At 38.3% G+C, this 25,015-nt stretch overlaps 1 protein-coding gene across 8 annotated transcripts in view; it reads left to right on the top strand.

The window, feature by feature from the left end:
- The window catches only part of LOC105668862 (lachesin-like), a 201,747-nt gene that overhangs the window by 26,720 nt on the left and 150,012 nt on the right, over positions 1-25,015 (top strand). The window lies entirely within an intron of this gene.

Below are 25,015 nucleotides of genomic sequence, written 5' to 3' on the forward strand. Positions count from 1 at the left end.
AAAATTTAATTTATAAGCAGGCTATGTTCAACTGAAGTTTTTAACTGTGCTATAAATTTTTATAATGTATTTAAACATCTAAAATTTAAAGTAGCAATATATTTTTTGCATAATTAAACACTATGTTTCCGCAACAATGTAATATTCACAAAGTTTCTCTTAAGACGCTGGAATATAAAAATCTTTCGATTTTAGTATTATATGAAATAGAACTTATTTGTGCTGCAAACATGTACATACATCTTAGCACATTAATGATCAGTCAAGGTCAATCAATTCTAATATAGAGATAAAATATCAATGATGCTATTTTATATTTAACATACCGCATTTATCGTAATATGTAATACAAGTGATCATAATTACAATAGCTACAAATTATTTATTAAAAACTTACTATGACATTATAGTGTAAATTTTTAAAAAATAATTTATGTTTATCAATATGACATATGACATGTTTATATTGACATTTGTTCATGATATATGACATAGCATAAAATTCGATATTGAATCGAATATCGAATTGATCGATTAAAATGCAGCTAGTTATATGTCAGACATACCGGACCACGCATGGTTCACCTCTCAATATTCGTGCATTATAACTGTAGATATTCGAAAAACGGCAACGCCGTCTCAGAGCGGGAAAATGTAATTAACAGTACATAGTTTGACGTATCCGTTTTTTGAATCTACAGTTTATCTACAGTTATAATGCACGAATATTAAGAGGTGAAGCACGCATGTCCGATATGCCTGACATGTCGACGAGACGCGTGTAACTTCATGTGAGAAGGCATTCCTGTCCCCGTGTACATTCTTTATCGTAGATTTTATCACGTGAAAATCACGTAAAAATCACGTGAAAATCACGTGAAAAGGTGTGTATAGTAATAAATGATATTGAATAGTTACATTCTATAAATATATTAAATATAAAAATATAGAATGAATGCAATAAATTAAAGAAAAGATATTAGTCAGGAAAAAACATCTATGGATGGCCAACTGGTGGCTAAATGTTGGTTGTTTCATTAATTTTTTTTTACAAATTTATATCTTGTGCTAGATTTCGATGGCAATTTATGTTAAAATTGCATTCGCGCTTTGCGACCTTCTTAATTAATTTTTTTACATTTCACATGCAGCATATTTCTAGTTACTCGAAAATGAATATTAAATGCATTGAAAATGAATATCAAACGACTCTCCGTTACCAATTAAAAAATAATGAATAAATAATTTAATAAAATGAAGCAATTATAAATGTTAATTATATAAGAATACATATAATCAAAGATTAATTTATTATTAGTAAAAATTTCATAACAAATATTTATAAATAATTTTTATGATACAAAACTTTTATAATAGGGAATATAATGTGAAATAATCTGTTATAATATAAACTTAAACTTAAAATGCTGGATTTTTTAATGCAAATAATATAATTATATTGATCGAAAAATTTGCAACATTAAAATATATAGGTATACTTAGAAAATGACTATTACATTATTATTGATGATTTATAAATGTATGAATAATATTATATATGAATTTTTTTATGGAGATATTTTTATCTTTGGTCGCTATCAACGGAGGGTCGACAAGAACGAAAGAAATATAGCTTTTTCTTACCTGAAAGTATAACGGAGAGTTTTCTCAAAGAACGTTTTCACAAACACTTTTCGAACTCGATACTGATGTGCGATAACAACAGCCGACGGCAGCGAATGCAAATTTCTAAATGTAAATTCAAAGCTATTAATGTTTGTAAATAAACAGTATATAGCGAATGATGTTCCGTCGAATTAAAACAGAAGAATCGCGCCGGCCGATTTTATTGTCTGAAACCTCAACTTCCTAAGCGTCGGGTTAACAACTAACCCTATAGTATAACTGGGAGTCGAGAGAACGCACTCGAACGGCGCTGTAAAGCTAAAAGCATTGTTCCGCCATGCTGGCTGCTCTTTAGGAAAGATACACTCAGCTGCGAGAAAAGGGGCGAGGGTCTCGAAACCGGTACACGTCTCAGCAATGAATTGCGTTTTTCTCAGTGAATTCTTTACCTATGTAGGTATGAATTACGCGTGGATAACGAGCACTTTCACTATTTTGCGATTGGATTTTCGTCGTAAGAGAATTTTTCACTTTGCATCGCGTGAGAATTTTTAAATGCGCTTATTAAACAGTAAGAATATTCATTATTTGATTATCTTAATTATCATGATTCTCTTTCATGATTATCATGATTTCTGTTTGTAGCAAACAAATAATTTAAGCAATGATTTGTTTGATAAATATTTATATCTATATCTAAATTTTTGAAATATTGGAAAGTAAAGCCATTGTCATAAAATAATGATAAAATAATCACGTTGAGTACAAGTTTTTATAACATTAAATTATTACATTAATTTATTATTATTATAATTATAATAAAAATTGAAATATGAATAAAATATAAGTAAAAATAAGAAGTAATGTATTATGAACAAAATTATTTTTGAACAAAAATTCGGACCATAAAAAATTAACGAATATATTTTAAATCCATAATGATATATCAAAATTTTTTTGCTTTTTCATAGACCGATCAATATAGAGTAAAACGTCATATATGATCTTTACTTTCGTATATTTTTAAAAGAGCATAGACAGTATTTTGGAAGTTTTAATTTAAAATTGTAACAAACACACACACACACACACATGCACAATGATGCCATTGTGTACGCGGAAGTGCACGGAACAAGCTACAAACAGAACATGCTGCGACTTTACCTCGGTTTTGGGTCGACTCGATTGGCTTCGCGGTAGCGTATCGGTCTCATAACGGGTCGTCGGCGTCGATGACAAAGTTTTCGGGCGTTAGCATTCGTTACCCGGCTGGCAGCGGTGGCGGTGGATGCCTCGGCTCGTGTGTAAACTCGGTGCCTGGAGGGCTTGCTTTGTTACAGGCCGCAGACCTCTGATACCGTGGCATACTTCATCGCCGAGTATTTCGAATACTCTTGGCATGAAGTAGTTACACGCCGGGCCCGGGGAAGACCACATTCTCCGGTTCCGGGCTTAACTCCGCGGTCTTAAACCCTGCTGCTGAACGCTTCGGCGGACTCGCTCAGGCATCCTTCTCGAAATGGCCGAGTCCGTGCACGATCCTCGCTGCTCCTGTCGCGTTAAATTCTTCGCGCGCAACAAAAAAGCCGGAGCAGCCGGCAGAAATAAAAGGTGTGCACGCGCACGACATCCCTCTCGGATTCCTCGACATTCCTTGGCGTGGACTTCCGGCGAACGTCGAATTATTTAGGCCGAAAGCTGCAGGCTCGCTCGCGTGACGTCACAAGTTAGTTTTGACCTATATTTTATGTATGACACTTGACGATGCCAAATGAGCATAAAGTGACCTGTCGGTCTTCGTTTATTATTTATTTGTTACACATTTTTTATTCATTCATTTTTTATTATTTTTCTTCTTTGTAGGCGTGTTAAAAAATGTAGTACATTACAAAACTAATATAATATTATAAATTTCTTTATTTAGGGAAGACTTTTGTAATAATTTTTCAACTTTATTAGGGCTTAGTTCTTATGAAGTAAAAGCTGTTCAATTATTATAGCAATTGCAGAGCGCTTACGAGTTTATCCGCACGGAGATGTAAATTATGTGAATGCAAGATGATTGTGATTCATATGAAGATCGCGCAACAGAGTGTAAGGGGAAATAGAGTCGAGGTTACAAACTTCCGCTTCCTGCTTATCTCTCTCAGGCTTGCCCAGATAAACCTTATAACTATTTTATCTCAGTTGTTTACATAAACATATCTGTTGTCGACACAACATGACGATAAATTCGGACACCTATCGCATTATTTTCAATGTTTTATCTATTCTAATTTCTTTGATGATAAATAATTCTCCATGCGTCGAAGTTTTTAATTTATAAGTGATTAAAAATTCAGGAAACAATTTTTTGTAAGTTCATTTTCAAGCGTACAGATAGCTAACAAAATCTTATCCTTCATTTAACTTCAAGCAGACTTAAGTTTAACTGAATTTTAATTTGAAAATTTAATTTGAGAAAATATAAAGACATTTAAAGTTAAAAATTATGAAAACTAAAGACGGACGTTTGATAAAATTTTTGTTAGGATAACGTTGATTCCACACTGGTGAAAAGAATCGTGGAGAAAAAAAAGTGTGAAAAATCTTATCGTCCTTTCGCTTTTTCAAACATTAATGTCGGAAGTCTATAATATATATGGAAATTTAACCGCGAGTAAGTTATCTGTTGTCAGTGAATCAGGCATTAATCGATTTTTCGTGTTTCGATGTTGAAGGACTGTCAGGTTTTCCAACTCTTACGGAATTTATCGAAACGGACACGATCGCGAAGGGCAAGGCGATATATCACTGCCGCGTCTCCTCGTTCCAGAGCGCGCAGTTACTCTCACCTCGCATCTTTCTGCATTCGACAACTGTCAATCGGCGCGTCGCGACGTGGATTTGTAGTACTTTGACGGATTTTTCGCGCGGACGGGTCCGTCAGCCCGTAACGCGACACTTCGCTGATTGCAAACAGGATCGCGGCCATCGTCAGACAAAAGGCGAATCCGCGTGCCGATGATTACGCTTTCGTGGCTGTTATCTATGCGAGTTACGTTGATACATGTTTTACAGACATGATATAATCTTCGGAAACTTTTGTTGAGAAAAATTTGACTCTAAATCTGTCAAAAGATGTTGCTTCTAAAATCATTTTTGATAGCTTCGCGACAGTTCGCAGGAAAGTTTGAATAATATCTTCTCACACGTATAGGATTAACACATCTCTTCTGTTTTTCACAAGCTTTCTCTTGTATTATTCATGAATTTTTATATTTGAAAACGTAAGCAAAAGGAAAGAGTGTGCAGCACACTGTAGCATCTTGCATATATTAGAACAAATAACTTCTTTTCATATAAAATATCTCATTTGTTTTCGACAAGCTTTTTCTTGAATTATTCATGTAATATTTGTAAACTCAAGAAATATAGAAATATCGTCGACAATTTATGTCAAAATCGATTTTTTGCTTTGTGCTCTGTCGAGGCTCTATCTCCTCGCTGCCACAAGCACTTACATGGTTTTGATCTTTCTTCAAAATTTTCTTGGGCTAGTGGTCGAAAAATGAGTCGTCCTTATTCTGTCACTTTATCCCTGGACGTTGCGTTAAACTTGCCAAAGTTCGATAAGCTGCCGATGAGACAACGTTCTTCATGGTCGAGCGGACTGCCACCACGAATTAAGCTAGAGCGTGGCCAAAGTTCGCTTGCTCGGCTGACTCGATCGCGTACAAACTTGCCCCCACGTTCTCTGTAATGCCAAACACTCTGTGAGTTAAGGAAACCGCCGGATACCCCTGCATTCTGGATACAGATATGGATCCGTTTAATTCCCATAATATACAGTTGAACCGGAAAATTATATAATAACAACAATAATTAGTGTCATAGATATAACATTTTGACAATTTATTATGTTTTTTTAATCCTTTCATTATAAAATTATTCCTAAAGTAATATCGATCATATGCAACTTTTATTTTTAAGTGTCGCTATGTTTTTAGTTCTCGATTTATTGTGGATCTGTTAATCCTCGAAAGAAACGTGATCACAGAATTGCATTGTTAATTTTAAATTGTACGCACTGATACTGAGTTAATAATCTGTGTCGCGGTGAAACCAGTTTCATTTACGGCAACGTGCGTTCGATCAGGAGGTGATGTAAGATTTCCGGCGTGATTTACCCAACGGAATGCCGGCGGGGTGATGTATGCGAAGGGCTCGGAGGATAGGCGCGCGGTATTACCGTGCGATCCGCTTGCGTAAATATCGCGCCGGGATAGGTATACCCACGTTACGGAGGCGTTGTGACCGTGTTTGTTTGCATACGCTCGCACACATGCATACATATATGAACAAACGCGTGCATACACTGGTGCCCGTACATACGCGGCGCGTATGCATATATTTCGAACGAGGCTGTAATTCTTTCGGTCGCGGCGGCACGAACGAGGGGGTCGCGTAGTTGTACTGTAAATCTCGAAGTTCGTTGCCGACGCTAATTCGAAGTTTGGCGCAGTTGCTGCTGAGCTCTACGGCCGTCGCACGCACACACATACAATCGCATACGTATATACGTATTCGCATACAACTGACGCAAACACGTCCTGTAGCCGTTCGCATAAACCCTCCGGCACACACTCGAGCGCAAGCGGGGTGCATAGCTGCTGCAGTCCGCGCGATCGTCATTGCGGGAGCGGTTGAGCTGGTCGCGAAGGGTTTGTAGGCGGCGAGAGGGGCGGGAATCGGGGGATTGGTGCGGAAAGTCGTGTCTTTGAACGGAGTTCGGGCGAAATCGGTATATACGCGTTTCCCTTCGGCTGCGAATAATTGCCGTGGATGATGGTATCGAGGGTAGAGTAGCGCCGTTGTTATAAAGAGAAGGTATGGGGTCCGGCTGCTGCAAACATCGTACCGAAATTCCCGGATTTTGCGAACGATGTCGGCAAAGCCGCAAGCCGGCTCTTTACGGCTCGACCGAGCGCTCTAATCTGACCAAGAACTCATCATCTATTGTTGTTGTTATATTTAGATGATTTTACGAACAGTTTGTGCAATATCGCAAACTACGCCACTCTTGTATAACTCGATTCCGCGATAAAATGATAAAATTTTATAACCGAAATGTCAAATAACGGTGACATTGCACAACGTTTTAGGATAACGACGCGAAAAATAATGATAAAAGAGAATAAAAATATTGATTATACACTTTTCGTGTGCAACTTTCGTTATCTGTTTGCTTAATTTGTTTATTTCTCGATTTCACGATGAAGTGGTAAAATTTTAACGAAATTATAACGAAAGAGCCAGATTATGCTAATAAATTGAATATTTTTTTGGAATAATTTTTAGGAATAATCATTGGAAATGTGCCAGTAATGCTATCCGTGATAAAATAATGTAAACTCAAGTGGCTGATGATTACTGCCTATTTGTTATGAGAATACAAATTGCCGCGTCACATAATCATGTAATAAATGAAATGCAAATTTCGCTTAAGATTAGATAACAAAGAATCAAGGTTGATAACAGTCGCTGCACTATTATGTGATAGTGAAATAATTAACATTATACAAATAATGTAATTTCATAATTAAATTAGTATGATACAAATTTTTACGACATTTAATGAAACAGTGATAAATAATAAAATCAACATTGATAATTCGCTTTATAATACAAATGATGTAATGAGCAACGCAAGAAGTAGATTAGATTAATAAAATTGACGTTAATAATTCCAAACTGGAAACAGACTGCGGTAATCTGCGAATATTGAGTTCTTAATTGTCGCGGTTCACAATTTCGCACGTTTGTTTGCGGTGGAATATGAATGAAACGCGGGAAACGAGAGAATCAAAACGTCGAGAACGAGTAAAGGTGAAGGAGCGAGGTCGCGGGACAGCGGGTCGGCAGAACGGATTACGTGGATGGAACAATGCCGCAAATGCCGGAGGAAAAACGACGAAAAAGCACTGGGACGATGAAATGGCAGCGCGCACTTCGCGAATTTACTCGCGGCTTCTACTTTCCGCTTTGTTTTATCGGTGCAGACGAGCGATAATGGACGTAGCGCGAGTCTATTATTTTACTCTCTCTGACGACACGTGTCCGCAGTTGTAATTTTTATCGCGATGATCTATTCGTAATATTTACAATCTTTATAATAATGCTTTGTGATAGCTAAATTGTTGAAGCAATAGAGATGACATTGAAGACTGATAAGATATATAAAATATATAAGCTTTTTAATCTAATTGATGATATTGCATAAGTTAGTTTGTTCTTCTAATAAAATTGCAAGACTAAATTAGATAACGCTTTTTGTGATTTTTTATTTTCTATATAGAATAACGAAATGCATATATATATATATATATATATATATATTTTAACAGAGTATACCAATTTTATAATATCCAAATTTTATATTTATTTATTATTAGAAACAAAAAATACATTAGTAATAGAACTTTAATAAATTAGGAATTAAATATTGTAATGTTTAAAAATAACAGTTGCATTTGATCAAAGTTTTGTTCTACAATTTTTTGTTTCGATTAAAATATCGTAGGAGAAATAAATAGAATGAAAGGAAACAGAAGTACTTGCCAATTTAATGGATAAAAAATTAAGTAATTCACAAAATATAGTCGCATTTTTTAAATATTTTAAATTGCTTGTTTAACGGTGACGATAAATTAGGATAAAAGTAAATTTATTTATTAATTTACTTATGATTTTAATTCTATTATCTTTTTGATATTTCTGATATTTTTGATATTTTCGTTGATAATAATTATTTATCGTATAAGTATTCTTCTTTCTACAATCCTCTGCTTAAATCGCGCGTTAAGAACTGTTATTCATTTTGACGTACTCGCCACGATTTCGATCTGTCCGATTGATTAAATGGATCTTTATCAACCGTCGAAATCGACCTTGGACCGCCGGCAACTATACATTCTGCGTGTCCAAGCCAGTTGGGGTGCATGCAGAGGTTAGGAGGATAGAGAAAGGGGGGCAAAAGGCACCGCTAGAGAAAGGGAGAGAATTTTCTTGCGAGACACTGTGTAGATGGCCCGGGCGAGGTCGGAGGACGGAAAGGAGGGATAATTGAATACAACTTGATCGAGCCGCGCGTTTCCACCCCATTAAATCGGGCTTAAGCTCGTAAGGGTGGGAGGCTCGTTGCCGGGTTGGGAGAGAACGGAGGCGGCGGGAGAGAGAGAGAGCGAGAGAGAGAGAAAGAGAGAGAGAGAGCAGGGTTGCCACGAGGATGTGAGAAGAACGGAGATCTCGAAGGAAGGTGGACGAGGGAGCGAGAGGGCGAGTGTGCCAGCACTCTCTTCGGCCGCCGCCGCCGCCGCTGCCGACGGGAAGGCGAGAGAATGTTTACTGCTGCCCCAGCTGGGGGCCAATCAGTATAGCCGTTCTACGTTCACCGCCCTTCCATCTGTTCGCTTCTACAGAGGGGGCACGATATAGCAGTCCGTACAATGGAAACGTCGACTGCAATAGCTAGGCCCGACGTCGTTATACAGTCGGATTATTCCTTGCGCTGTCGTCTTCTCTCCTACTACTCCCCCTCCTGCCGTTATAGCGATAATCAAATTAACTCACTTCGAATATTAAAGACGCCATCCTTCGCGACTTGTCACCCCCGCATTGAGTCGTTTGCCAGCAATTCGTCGCAGCCGTGCGTTCGCTCTCTTCCTTCCTTTCTCCTCCTTGCTTTTTCTTTTATCTTTCTCCTCTTTGTTGTTTCTCTCTCTTCCTTCTTCCGTCTCTTCCTCTCTCTCTCTCTCTCTCTGGCTCTTTTTCTTTCTCCGTTTCAAATTCTTTTTCTCTCATCTTTCTCTCTGCTTGACTCCAGTCGGTTACTCGGTTATATTCCATTCTTTGGAAGTACGGACGCCTGCGAAGTGATTGGTTGCTACTCTCTTACTGTTCCCACCGCTGTCTTTTACGCGCGGCTTGTCAACGCTGCATAAATCGCTCGCGGAGTCTCGCCGGTCGCTTGCGAGGTCCATCGATTACCGTCCCTCTATCGCGACGCCTGATTACCGCCGGATCTCCGTTCGGTCACGACGCCTTTGTCCGACGTTATTACGGCGCGCGTTCGTTGCATTAAGAATTAACCGCTCGTAAGGCGGAAATCGGGGAAAGTTTTTAAAAAAGTAATTGACGTAAGATTAAAATATTGAAAGAATGTGGAACATTATATTTCTCGTCAGTAAAGCAATCTTTGATTTTATTTATATTCTTTTAGTGGTAAAATATTAATTTCATTACCGCCAATTATATCAAAAATCGTAGTTTACTTTAAATTAATAATAAATAAATTAATACCATTTGACAATGTTTTACATAAAAATATTATGTTATATTTTGAATATAACATAATCAGATATATTTTTTCATCTTTGACTGTGTTCCGCAAATAGATCATTTTTCCAATTGATAGACTAGTAATCAACTATTGTTACTTTTTAATAATACATAAAATATGGTTTTTACATGAAGTAGGCAACATGCAAAAAGCTCTTTTTATTTTCGGAGTTTGAGCATACTGTTCTACAAATTATTTTATACTTATAATCTGATTCTCTGAATTATCGGTTTTTGATAGTAAATATTTTAAGAAGAGAGTTGAACGATTTTGTGGAGATTTAGATATATGTAAAAAGGCAACTTTAGTGCGAATTGCATTTAGTTTCAAGATATACGTCACGTTGTGAAAATGTCCATTTTACTCGACGAATTTTATGTATATGTCGATTAAAGCCGGTCGTGTTATTTTCTGATACGCGATTGCAACTGTCACCGGTTGAGATCAGTCGCTGGATTTCGGATCGACGAACGTCACTGCGACACTCGTATCTGTGTCGTGCAGCCTATTTTGTTGCAAGAGATTACACTCTCTGTGTTGGAGACAACCTGATAGGTACGAATCATAATGTCACGCGTTTTTCGTTTTACATGGATATGTCAAATCGGAAATAAAGTTTTAAAAACGCTTATACTTTTTACATTACTTAGGTTTAATAATAGATTTTATTTAATAAAGAATCTTAATTTAAAAGAATTTTTGGCGAATGTTCAACATTAAAAATATTCGTATTCAAAGAATATTTCTTAGAATTTTATTATTAAATTATTATCAAGAAAATTAATTTTTTTTACCAATATTACAAGATAATAATAGAATTATATCCAGTAATGTAACGAAAATAATATATATTATTATACCCTATATAATAACAAAAACATGTTACGCTTTTAACATAAAATAGAATAGATGAGGTCATGCACAACAAAAGAAAGAGAAAAAAAGGAGACTTTTATGCAAAAGTGCCTTTAGTCTATTTGGTAATCATCGAAATACGTTAGCAATACGGTCGCGATTGCGAAAATGTATTTAAGTATGCATTACGAGTCACACGGACAATCCCGCTGGATTACGTTCAATACTCTACGGTAGAAATGTGCGCCGCGACGTCCATTACGCCGTTATATTTCACGGCGAACACTTACACGCTACAAGTCTGGTCGGCCGATATCGATGACGACGTGCATCGAAGTTAAAACCATGTGCTTTAATTATGCAGAGCCCGCTTAATGCAGGTAAAATTGTCAGAGATGGTTTTAAATGTACTACATGCGCCGCGAGATTTGCGAGATATACGATATAATTAGCGGATTGCGCGAGATGGACTACATTTTCTCGTAAACCGTGAAGAATGGCTTTATACCGTCATTCATCGATATATCTTTTCATACAGTGCCAAGAATTTAATGAAGATTTTGAAATTATTCCGTGTAGTAACCACACACACCGCCGATACTTTAATAAAAAGTAATAAAAAAAGTAAGAAAATTCTTCAGAAATTAAAAAAATTGATTAAATTGATAATCAAGTTTGCAATAAATTTACAGTCTTTAATCGGTTTCGAAATATTTTATTTGCTAATCGTCGCGAATATTTTTATCAAATAATTTTTTTCGGAAATTGGTTTTTTTTTTATCGAAAAAAGATGTTACATACATACTGATTGCAACTTTGGTGTGAAATCGATCGATATAACGAATTGCTGAACGGCACGGTGGGTTACACATGCGGCTGACAAGTTCACCAAATCGGCGAGCACGTAACATTCGGTACATTTATAATTAACGTAGCGATTAGATGTCGCATTTGCGCGTTACAGTTCGGCAATCTCGATACGATCGTTATTACGGCATTATCGCTGCTCGTTCGATTTGCAATTCGAACGTTTTTCCGGGAACTACAGCGCGCGCTGTAAGAGAATCTGAGATTTTATGAGGATTTTGTTTTCTGAGAGATAGCGATCCGTATTCACCAATCAAGTCTTTTCAATCTTCGCAATCGCCTCAACCGATCCCCTCGGCTCTTCTTCTTTTCTCCCCTGATTCTGATACTCGTTGGGAACTGAACGTTCCTTCATTTACCTTCGAGCGTAACTCGTCAAAGAGCATTTGTTCCGGAGCGTCGGCTCCTCTAATGATTCTTAATATCGCACCCTCGTTTAAGGCGGATTACACGGCTCTGCTGCTTCGCTTTATCTGAGGAATATCGGATTATTGGTATAATGATGGATCGCGAAATATGCCGGCTTAGAAGCAGTTGCTGTGTTAAACTAGTTTCCAATTTCCTTGTTGAAAGAAGTGCGACGTCTTGAAAACAGAAAAATAGTTTCAAATATACTCCTATTTCTGTCTATTGTTTAACTTTCACTCAATTGATAAATAGAATAATTCATGGATTTAAGGTGTTATTGAGCCGTGAAAAGATTGTCCTTGACTGTCTTTCCACCCTAAAAATAATTCTTTTACAGTCTTTTTATTTCGAATAAAAGGGGATCTTCGAGAAAGTCTCCAAATTGTATCGCGATCGTAACAATTTCCGAAAACTCCCGGGTTTGTAGGTTTCTGAAGAGCTCGTAACGGAGGTGGAGAAGATTAGGCAACGGCACATTCGGGAGGGAGAGCAGCGGTCGATGAATTCGGCAGTCGGGATCGCTAATAAAAGCAGTGGTCGACCGTTAACTCGTCCACGAAAATCACGGGTTTCGCTGTCGATAGTTGTCGGTCTTGAAGAGCCAGAAAGAAAGAGAGAAAGAGAGAGAGAGAGAGAGAGAGAGAGGGCACTCGAGAGCGCCGATCCGCGTACATATACAGCCTCCTCGGAGGGATCGGATTAGTGCAGGGAGTCTAAGGGCTTTGGCGGGATCGGTCGGACTCGTGTTTAAGCGAGTGCTGGAGCGGCAGTAGGGGAGAGGGTTGCGTTGCCGAGCTAGGTCGACTCTTTGGCTGAGATTAGCTTAGTTACAGATAACTAAGTCGAGATTCGCGGAGGTTGGGCTATATCGGATAGAAGAACGGGGGAAATGGACGCGCCGGGGAGAGTGGAAGAGACAGAAAGAGAGAAGGACGAGGGACGGGAAGGGAAATCCCGGAAAGCCGGGAAAGGAAACGAGGAGGCTGCCTCGTCGCGCGCGCCAACACACTCGCGTACTCGGTAAGAAGTTTGATTATCTTTCCGGTCGCTGCAGAAGGCAAAGTGGCGGCAGCCGGATGCTACTATCCCGGGGGCGAATGGAAGGATATTGTGATCTCTCGCAGACGCAGTTCTCTCGCTAAGCAACCTCCCGCGATATTACATGCGACTGCGGAGCGCCGGTATCGCGCCGTCAACGTCGCGTCGTCGACATCGTCGCGAGAACGGGATGAAGCGGGAGGACGGGGAGGAATGTGGACCAACCGGGCGTTTGAACCGGGAGATTCCTGTGCCCGCGCTCGTAGTTAATTGCCTCGCCAATGTAGGATTAGTAGGATGCAGAGACTTACCAGTCCTGCCTGCGGCCGCTTAACCCTCGACTGGCGACGTGAAACTCGTGTTGCGTGCGCCGCCGTCGTTTTTCTCACTTTTTCTTCGCTATTCGATGCGACCTGTACGCTATCTCTTAAGAGATTAACTGGGAATCATTTGTATCTGCTTGTATTTCTTACCGACATAAACTCTTAAATCTATCTTTTTTTTTATTTTACTTGTGCAAATTGAACAGTATTTTTCTTCCGATTTTTCTTCTAATATTTACGGTTGTTCGATCGATTATTTTTTGATATTACTTAAATCACCTTTTCATGAATTTCTTGATTTTATTTATTAATTTAGTTTTTCCTTTATTCTGTTTTTGCTCTCTTTTTGCTTTTCTTAAATTAGATAAAGTCTGTTCTCTTTCTTTTCTTCGTCCTCCGTGCTGACCTTTTCTTCAACGTGACAGTTGAATCTCTTTCCCTTCATCTCCTCTTTGCCCCACGTTCGTAGAGTACGTTGATCCTGTCGAGATGGCAGCGTCATTCCGGCGACCTCCTGAGATCAAGCATCCCGGATTCCGGCAGGACCGTCGATGCTGATAAATGGGATCGTTGGACGCCCAAAGTCGTCCTTGACTGCTAAACCACCTGGAAGCGGTGGCTTTGGCCTCTCCGCCGAAGTGCGGTCCTCAATGACGACATTGCGCGACCGCGTATCTATATTATGTCACGTATCCGTATCTGTAGACTCTTCACTCGGAATTCTTCGTTTCTCGATAAAGCGACGTGTGTACTCCGTTGCGCTTGACATTGAGATTCGCGCAAGTGATTTATGAAGTTTTATACGTGGCTTCTATGAGCGCGCGATGCATTCTCTCTTTTCGCATGTTTGCGAAGTCATCATCACCGATATGCATTAATCTTTCCTGAGATTATAAATAATCGACATTCGCGTGATGCTTGAACAAGCTACTGCCATAATACAACGTTGGTTGAGAGTGCAAAGTATATTCGAATAAATCAACTTATGAAAATAATCAACGAACCAAAGTTATACGTTTAACACATTGTGGCTTCAACAATACGAATAAAATTGCCAGGATCGTTTCCTTCGCGTCACTTTTGCGAAAGACTGATAGAGTATCGGGCTGCCCATAAACGATCGTCCGTCTTAGGGAGCCGCGTTGCGGTAACATCGGGGTTCAAAGCGGACGATCCGTCTCGAGAGTGTCGAGCTGTTTCCTCGCAGCAACGGGTGCCTACGTATATATACTTTGGGATGCGTTCCAATTTCTCTCGAGTGCCCTCACGTTGCGCGAGCGTGCGCTGCGCTACTCAACGTCCGGAGACTCTCGGCGGCTGATTGGCTCTGGAGAGATGCACTCGAGGATCGGCGTCGAAGCCTCCCCGACGCCGCGGTCCGTCGATCGACCAAAGAACAATTAATCGCCACAATCGGATCGGATCGCGTGTACGACTCGACTGTTCAATCGGGAATTTCATTCGTTCGCGCCATACTCGCCACGAGAGAAAAATTTTTAATACGTCTGATTCGTATATTTAGCATTATTTGGCGAACAATTTGAAGAAACACACTTTTTCACTTTGATAAACGGCACTAACTGACCAAGTAGAATTTTATAAAACAATTTGTTGCGAATATCGAATTTGCTTTTATAATATGCTTTGTAAGACGAGAGAGATAATTATAATAAAAAAAATTAGCTTTTTGCGCGTGATAAATTTCATCAATTTAAAAAGAAAATACGACATAGAAAAGGATGTGTGACATTGAATTATGTAGGCGACATATTTTTGCATTAACGATTTTCAGCAAGAAATGCGAATGTCAGCATCGAGAATATTCATTAGTATTATCTTAAATATCTTAAGTACATATCGCGCGAGCTTATTATTTGCATCCTGACGTATAATTCAATGAGAGATGACAAAAAGACTGCACGTGGCAACGGACGTTCGGAAGATCGACGATGTATCGTCCTGGGCAGTTGAGTAAATTAGTGCACGATTGCGATACGGATTGCGCTTCTGCAACCCAGGCGAATTCGGCGCGGCGATTAATAATCCTACGATCTGATTTGCGCGATTAATTATTTAGTCTCCCGGTGGGCAAAAACGTTTTCACATTCAAAGATATTCTAGCGTTGCAGCTGCATAATTGTTGCACGCATCGTGATTGTAGAGTTAAATTCTTTTGTTATTATTAGCTAAGAAAAAATCAGCTGATTGTGAGAAAGAATTCTACATTAAAACGTTCTCACTTAATGCGAGAATTGGAAGTCACAGACTATATAAGTAGCAAAATTTATTTGTATTTCCGCATTGCATTTTTCCTCACTCTTTTATATGAGCAATTTAGTTATTACTTTATTATGATGTCGGAAAATATTATTGCGGGAAGAATTAATTAAAGCAGATTGAGCGTTTATCGATAATTGAGCAGCAACGGATTTAATGATCTCGATATCCGTTTATGTGAAATAACTAAGCGTTAAATGACTTAATTATGCTATAAACATGATTGCTGTGCTTTTTACATTCTCGGATGTAAATTTTTGAATTATTTCGTTCTTTGAATATAATTTTTGCTAGAATTATATAATAACACTTTAATATATTATCTCTCTACAATATAAATATTTTATATTATATGTTAAAAATATATTGTTGCGAAATTACCGAATGAAAATTTGTATAAGGAGAAAAGCATTAATTACGCTTAATTACATCGATTCGAGGCGCGTCTAATTAGCGAACGAGCTTCGGTCGACCAGAGAGAATCATAAAAAGGTCGGATTGGCTATTCTCGACAATCTCGACGCGAGAGGGGGTTAGGAGGGTCGTGTTGTGTTGTGTTCCGTGCGCGGAGTCGCATGCGGGTGGGTGGTCGACTAGGCTCTGCGCTGACGTTGAAAGATGGTGGTGCTCCTTCTCTCTGTCCGCTGCTTCCAGCATGATATAGCACCATCCGAACGCGCTGATAGATCCAATTTACGGGCCACCTTTAGCGCACTGCCGCTGAGCCGTGCACGAAACTCACACTTCATCGGCACACGAGGAAGACAATTTTTAACTTCGCGAGGCTTCCGCTCGAGTGATGCCGTGGCGAATCGAGTTCTCTCGCTGAAGACCTTCAGGAATGCGAAACGGTGGTGAAAGTGAAAAACGAAGGGTCAACAACCGTGTTGAATCTCACTTCGGCAGTGTAATCGGTTTTTTTTCACTAAAATTTTCGGAAATACGTTAATAACGCCAAAACTACATAATCTTTTATTATTTTAATTAGAAGATTACAGAGAAATGTTTGTTATCAATTTTTAATCATTTTTCATAATCATAATTTATTAATTAGAGTTATATCTTTGGAAGTCGTTTATGATGTTAAATATTCTTTCATATAATTACATCACTAAGAAATTCTCAAAGTTACATATCAATGTATTTTCTTTTTTCTGATTACATTGTTTTCGATAAATTATCTTGCATAAACTGCGACACGTTTCGACGATCGTAAAAATTGAAAGTGAAGTCAGAGATTACGCGAGGTGGTATTTTCGAAGATGACAGTCTTGAGTTTTCTTTTTGGAGAGCCTCTCAAACGTGACTTTCTTGAATCACTTTGTCGATTCAACGAAACTGTAACTCAAGGGTTGTGCGTAAGAACTTGAGAGAAATAAGCAAACTTGGAGATATACTTGTCACTTTAGAACGAAAAAGATTTCATCCTCAACAGGATTCCGCATTTTAGTTCTTGGATATATTTTCTTGCTGGAAGTTGTTACGCGAAGTTTACGTGCACTTAGAGTACATCAGATTTAGAAAATCGAATTTTGACATTACTTTAAACTTATTCTTTTAAATATCTACAAATAATATTGATCAAAAAAACATTTTTATCACTAATTATATGTTATTATTAATTTACTCGATTTTATTATTTTATATGTTACAAGTACTACTATTATTATTTAGTCAGCTTTATCATTTAAGAGGAGAAATGTTAGGAGCTTTAGCAGTTGGAATAGTTCGGGATAAGTCTCTCGAGGCAAGTTAGATCTATAACTATTATGCATTCTTCGTAAGAAATCTTAAACTTTTGAACTTTAACAGCGCCTCTTCCATTAAGTCTTCCGAACGTAAGAAATTCCCGAGTGAAGTAAGTAAATGCCGCGATATTTGTGGATTTCATACATTCCGAGACAAATACATTTATCCTGACAAGTCAGCACTTTCGTTCGGACTTATTTGTTAGATCCAATTAGCGCCTGGAAAGAGCGTGAAATCGCACCCTAGGCACCGTTTCAAAAGGTTATTATTTCACGCTTTCGTTCATCTCTTCCATTCACTTCTGGATCGGATATCTCTGTTAGGCCGGTGCTCTGAGAGGACGATAAATCACTTTCTATTGGAAGATATTAAAGAAAAAAGGCTGTAATAGGACTGTGATAAACGTGAAGTGAACGATTATTTTAACGACGCAAATTTTACACATCGATATTACGCGATTGACATCTTTATTGGATTTTCTCAAGCAAGTTAGTTTCTTTGATTTAACCAACATTATTTGAGGGATAAAAGTCCCTCGCTTTATCAGAATATCGTATCAACCGTAATCTCTTCCCAGATCTTTTATGATATCGTTCGTTCCGGTCGTCATCCTCTTCGCGTGCGATTTTAGTGGTCATCCGACCCGAGTTCGACTTTTTATACTTCATTCGCTGTACACAAGAAACGCGCGACACATCTGTCGCTCGTCGAAATTGTCAAGTCCACGTCAGGAACGAAGAAGGTCACTGAAGAAATCGGTATAGAGAAAAATCACAGAATTCAAGCCCTTTTTTTAATTTAACGTCTGCGAAGCAATATCTCCAAGAATTAATAAAATAAAAAGTGAAAGAGTTTTCAGTTTGTGCCATTATTTATATTATTTGTGTTGCTACAAGAACAGAAAAGTATTAATTAATATAAATTAAACATAAAAACTGCATATAAAAAAGGTTTACATATATACTTGTTAAAATATCTTTCGCCAATTGTTATTGTCTACAGAGAAGCGATAAAACTTTCACTCGCGATAAAACGTTTCAGAAAGTTTATGTCGGGAATGAGAGCAGTCACTAAAAATGTCGAGAAAAATCGCGGAATCAGTCTCTTATCGCGAATAAGTTTAATCGATTACCTCGTCAAGGTGGTCGCGGCTGCAGATCGTGTGAGGCCAGCTGTGTGACCGCCACGATTAATGGTGAACTTAATTATTGAATCCCCGTTTGCGATGCCGAGGCGCGGCGGCGCGGTGGAGCGTACCGTTCCGATTAAATATATACGCCCACATACCGGGTGTTTTGATCATATTTTGTCGATATTCTGTTATTGTTTATCGGATCACGATCTTTGCGAACTTCCGACAAATTTGTGGCTAACTATACGCTTGAAGGCGCGATCAAAGATTATCAAAGATCAAAGTTTCCAAATGGATCAGCGAGTTATCTATAAATTTTAGCCTTAGGGATGTTCCTCGACCTCGCGTTATGAAATCTACATCTCGTAACCGATCGCTTTTATGGTTCGGAGACTGAATCGCTGACCAATCGATACGCTATCTTATCGAAACTCGAATACTCTAGTTACCAAGTTGAATTGGACGCCGATGCGCTCAATCACTCATTGATCAAATATCATCTGTCAGACGTAACGCGACTTTTCAATCTTCTGACGGAAAGTGCTTGAAAAAATTCTTTGAAAACTCTTTAAAAATCAATAGTTGTCGAGAAAAAAATTTATTAATTCAAACACAAGGGTATTAAAATGTTCCATGATCTAAAACTCTGTATACAAGTATTTCGTAATTGACTTGTGATAACTTTTTGCACAATTCACGATTTTGCGTTAATTTGCCGTAACGCTAATACGCTTTCGGATGTTTTCGAACCACCCAATGCACGCACTTACACCAGATGCGCATTAGCGTTGTGCATAAATACCAGGAGTGGAATGCATATTATATACGTACACAGTTGAGGGGGGGGGGGGGAGGAGTTCTGTGTACAAACGGGGGGACAAACGCGCGCGGGATGTACTTGACGTATTGCTCGAGTGATCGGATATCGATTAGGCCGGACCCCACGGTCAGTCCACAACACTCTCCGCGAGTCGTAACTTGCACTCGAATGCTATTCCACTAATTACCAAGGCGACAGGACCCACTGCGGTTGGCACTTCTGACGGCGCGGATCCTGACGGTTTCGCGCATATGACCGGGCAGCTTGAAGATTATCGGACACGAGTGCGTGTGTTATGGTTAATGGCCTAGGCTAGCTTAATCGCCACGCGTCCTCTCATTAGGTCTCTATAATGAGATTAACATATTACGTAATATCACACATTTAAGCGAATAAGAACAATAAATTGAAAGAAACAAAATTATTAAATACCTAGGTAATTATAAAATAAAAAAAAATTAAAACTGTGGTAAAAGTTGTTTTTTGAGGAGAGAAAATTGATAGTATTTTACGTATTAATTTCTAGCATAGAAAATGTGTTATAATTTGCTTGATTAAATTAATTGTCGAGTTTAATTAGATAGTGAAATTGTCTATTTCAACATGTTAATAGGTATTATTGATTATTATTATTATTATTATTATTATTACAAAATTACATAGAAATGAATATATTTCTCGATAAATATTTGAAGCATAACAATTTTTAGTATTTTTAACTTAAAATAAAGCGATTTTTTAATTAAAAACTCACTCACGTTAGATAAAATAGTAAAAGTTTTTATTTTTTATAACTGTCCAATTTTATTTTGAGTTTACAAGCATTATTTTGTTTACCTTGCTTGTAGCGCATGTATTACTTACGATGAAAATCGAAAAACAAGATAAAGCGACACATTATAAATTCCATTTTGTTAGGTAAAAATAGATCAGAATGTCTGGTAAGGGTAAAAAATGCATGTCGGTTTACCGATTTACTATAGTCGGCGCATCACTAGTACATACAGCTGCAACATTGTTTTCATTAACGACGCAGAGATGCTCGCAGAGAAGCAGGACCAGTTCGCTAATTAAGGCGTAGTGTTTAAATTCTAGGTCCTCCGGGGCAACTTCTTAACTATGCAAACTATTCACCGCATGATTAAGACGTCTCTCGATAATCCGACCAGGGTTCGGCAACTCCTCGAAGTTTATTCGCTGCGGAATAACGCGTATACGCAGGCAGCTACAGAATAGAATAGACAGGAATCAATCTAGGCGATCTGGGAATCTAGGGATTTAACAGTTCGCAGATTTCCAAATGCAAATATCTCAGAATTCTAGAACTTCGAAATAGTAAAATCTTGGAAATCAAAGATTTACAAACTTAATCTTAAAACTTTATAATATCAAGAAGAAAATATATCAGAGTTCGTGGACTTGCCAGTCTTCTCCAAGAAGATGATTAAGCTAATCTATACACGTTGCTTTTACACAGGCGAAACAAGAAGTTGATATTATAACGTCAATAATATGGCAACGTTGATAGCGTTAGAGCAGATGTTTATCAAATATATTGTCTCAGCAAGTCTGGTATTAATCAGAAACAATTGTGTCGTCAGTATCGACGCCTTTCGCAATGCATTAATATGCATTGCAAAAGATGTCGATACTGACGACACAATTGTTTCCGTCGAATATCTAATTATGGAAATGTGCACAAACGCACGCGTATTCAAGAGCTAACATTCGTCAAAACATGCTTGCTTGCATATCTGAACGAGAATATGCATTTGCAAATATAACTTTTTTGACGAAAAAAATATAATAAAGAAAAGAATACGTAAGAAATCTTAATTTTTAGTATTAAACTAAATTCTTAAATTATTTTTTTATCATTTCTTTATTAAAACATTTTTTTTCGGTGAAGTATTTTGACAAAGATATCATAATCCTACTATTGTCGTACATAACAGATTTACGCTATATAACGAAAAATAATCTCCATAGCGGGAAAGTTGGATGAGATTCATCGTTGAGTTATAAGAGGCATTACATCGAAACATCGCTAAATGGGATCACGTGGCTCGTGATTACTTCCGAACACGTTCGGATTACTCGGACCCTTACGGTAAGATTTCCGAAGGCACTCTCCCGTGCCGGCAGGGTGCTTAAGATTGTGATCCCTATAGGCAGAAGGTAGCCCCTTGCTGAGGGTCGCAAGTCGTGCGGGAGATTAGAGGAGGTTGCGTTAGCTTTCCTTGGCACGTGGAGGCGCCCTTAGTCGCGAAATCGATGCTTATCGGATGTCTGCTACGCCGCCGTAATTGAATAGAGCTTCTGTGTTCCGGATAGTAGACCGTAACCGAGCAAATAGTTTGCTTGACGATTGTACCACGTGGGAATATTGGCCGTGGCTTTATCTTGTAACGCACTGTATCAAACGGTACAAATTTAGTGTAGCATCAAGTCATATTTAAAAAAAAGGACTATCACTAAAAGATTGCATCACGAAAAAACAATATTGAAATATTATTAAAATGAATGGTAATATTAAATCTATCAGCAAGAACATGTCAATGTCTTTTGTAGTATTGCGAATTAAGTAATAGTTATATTGTTTCTATTATTTTTTTTATGTTTGAGAAGAAAGGTAACAAAGAGGAAACACGTTACAGAGATACATTATTTTCGTGAAATCTGATTTATTTTTATTGTATCCTTGTCAGTAAAATAAGTTTTATCGTATAATTATCGTCAAGTTGTGTATTATTTTTTATTATCTTTTCTGCATGAAACGAAATCGAGAGTGGTCAGTGCTTGTTCGCAATCTCCGTCAAGTTCGGTGAAACACTCAGAAAGCCCGATGGCGAGGTTGTCTCTTTTTTAGGCAACATTTGCTCAGGCGATATAGAAAGCTAAACACACGAAAGATAGAGGCGTTATGCGCGAGAAAACCGAAGAAGATGCGTCTCGTTCTACACGACCGGAACGGGAGCGGCTGTGTTTGCCGAGTTAAGTGACACTAATTGAAAGTTCAATGCCGGCATATTGATTGCAAGCGCGCGGGGTGACACACAATATCGCGCAAACATGCGCCGGTAATTCAATCTCTGCCCACCGTCGAGTCTAATTCATCCGTCGGTCGGCTATCGAGTGTACACCGCCGTGCGCTCGCACCGCGCAGCGTTCACGCCGCGCCGGCCGCAATTGTCCGTCGAAAGCGAACTGATTTTGCGTGCCATTCCATCGCGCCGAGCTGCCAAACGGTCTGAACGAGAACTTCCGTCTGCGAAAGACGGTTACTATAGCGCGAGTATTTCGGCGATAAAATAAAATTTTTCCCCATCAATTTTATGACTGCAGTCTAGCAATTTTTCTTATTCACAACAAAAACGTATTGTACTCCACTTGAAAAAAATCATGGCGCATTCCGTGGACCGCGCGTTTTGTATTCGGAAAGCTACTTAAAACGAAGTCGATCGGAACTCTCGTCGGGCGGTCGGGAATAAACTCGAGAAAATCGTGTAGCTATATTCGCGGGTGCATAGAACGGTGCTTGTCGTGCGGGAGGCGATGTATTCTGGGGAAATGCAATCCACGTCGGTGCGCGCTACGGAGCGAGGGCACCGGAAGTATTCTCCTCGGCTGTTCCGCGAGTTTTCCTACGGCAAGTTTATCGCGCCGCCCAGAGAATGTGGATTTGCGTCGGCTGCCATCTCGTATGGTTACCATGTGCTTGTTACCGCTTAGCACTGTCGGCTTACAGATACTTTTTTTCCCTTGAATAAAATATATATAGTAGTTAGCGGCATTGGTAGTTTGGAATACAAAGATAATAAGTATTTCGATATAATAATGTTGTCTATAAAAAAGCGCTATAGTTTTTATTGGCTTGTATCTCTACAAAATTTTCAAAGATATATAAAAATATATATGACACATATATTTCATCAAAATATATATTGTGAAAAGTTTAAAATCTGTTGAATGTTCATCTAGCTAGCTTAAATGTTAACTACGTCCGATTGTTTTAATGATTTTTTAGAGGAGAAGCAAAGAAATCTACTCTTGTTTTTTTTTTTTACTGAACACTGTGCAAATCAGCAGTCTCGTTCAGAAGTACACCAAAAACCATATATTACTTTTTGTTGCGATAGCGTTATTGCAACAATCGCGAGAGGAGCCACAAAGCGAATCGCTATCGGTCTTACGTTCCATCGAGTGGGCCGAAATTAAAACCACCGAGCGTAATCAAATTCCTGCGATGTACAAACGCTATATGTATGCGTACACTCGACGTCTGATGCGGATTCTGCGATTTTTTCGCGCTGTTTTAAATCGCGAGCGAAATCTCCTCAATTCCTGCGCAGGGAATGTGAGGAATACGGAGGTGCAGGGAAAAACGCAGATGTGGATACAGACGGACAAAGATAGACATACGATGGCAATGGTAGGGCGAGGCGAAGCAAAGCGAGGTGGGTACGGAGTAGAAAGGAAGGCCAATATAAGCAGTTAGCTCGCAGCTGTTTGCGCAAACGCTTCGTCCTTTGACAACGGGGCTACAAATAGCGCCCGCGGATCGCGGAGATATATTTCCCTGCGTACCTCTCTCTTTCTTTTCCTCTTCCCTTTCTCTGTTGCTCATATATCTATCTATCTATCTATCCATCCCTTCGCTTCTTCTCTTCCTCTTCATGAGGTACATATACGATCTGTTGGTATCGGAATCAGCGCGGTGTCAGTGGTCCTTTTTAATTTCCTGAGTAGAAACAGATAAAGGACTCTGCAATCCTCCATTATCTATCTCGCAGTCTCGTCTCTTTATTTCTTCTTTGATGCGTGTCTTGTCTATGCGATTTTTCTACTTGCGCTTACTTTTACTCTTTCCCCCTTTTTACATTTTAAAAAATTTTTGTTTTTGCCATTTTTTTGTGTATGAAGTGATCAAACATGCTGATAGATACTCGCGCAATTTATTAAACGATGTAACATAGGTAATTGCCAGCTTCAAAAAGGTAGCTTTTGTTTTTTTACAAAGGAAACAATATGAATTAAGTTAATAATATACGTTATTAATTAACATTGATAAAACTTCTTAAGCGTCTTCTTTCAATTATCAAATGTTTAATTAGATTTAAAACTTTCAGTATTTAACTCATAAGTTTTAAGGATAAAGTCAATTCTTATTTCTAAGTTATTTTTTCCGTCATTTAAATGCACTAAACATTTAAAGAATTTGAATTCTTTGTTTGAATGAAGAGCAAAAGTAAAATAATTTTAATATATTTTGTAGTTTTTTATATATTATCACCAATATATAATACACAAAATTTACATCTCTCTTGTTTGCATATTTAATCTATTGATTATCATAACTTTCAATTATCATTTTAATTATTGGATCATTATTTTTTCAGTTTTTATAATTAAAAGAAAAATATAAGTATTAAAACATGTACTTTTTCCGTCGAGACTTCGCGATAGAAGCCTCGGCGGAAATTTGGTACCGGACGGGTTCGAAATTTCGAGCATCGATCCGCGAGATGAAGAGCGCATTG

The sequence above is a fragment of the Linepithema humile genome, chromosome 2, assembly GCF_040581485.1.
Source record: "Linepithema humile isolate Giens D197 chromosome 2, Lhum_UNIL_v1.0, whole genome shotgun sequence".
In the NCBI taxonomy this organism is placed as follows: domain Eukaryota; kingdom Metazoa; phylum Arthropoda; class Insecta; order Hymenoptera; family Formicidae; genus Linepithema; species Linepithema humile.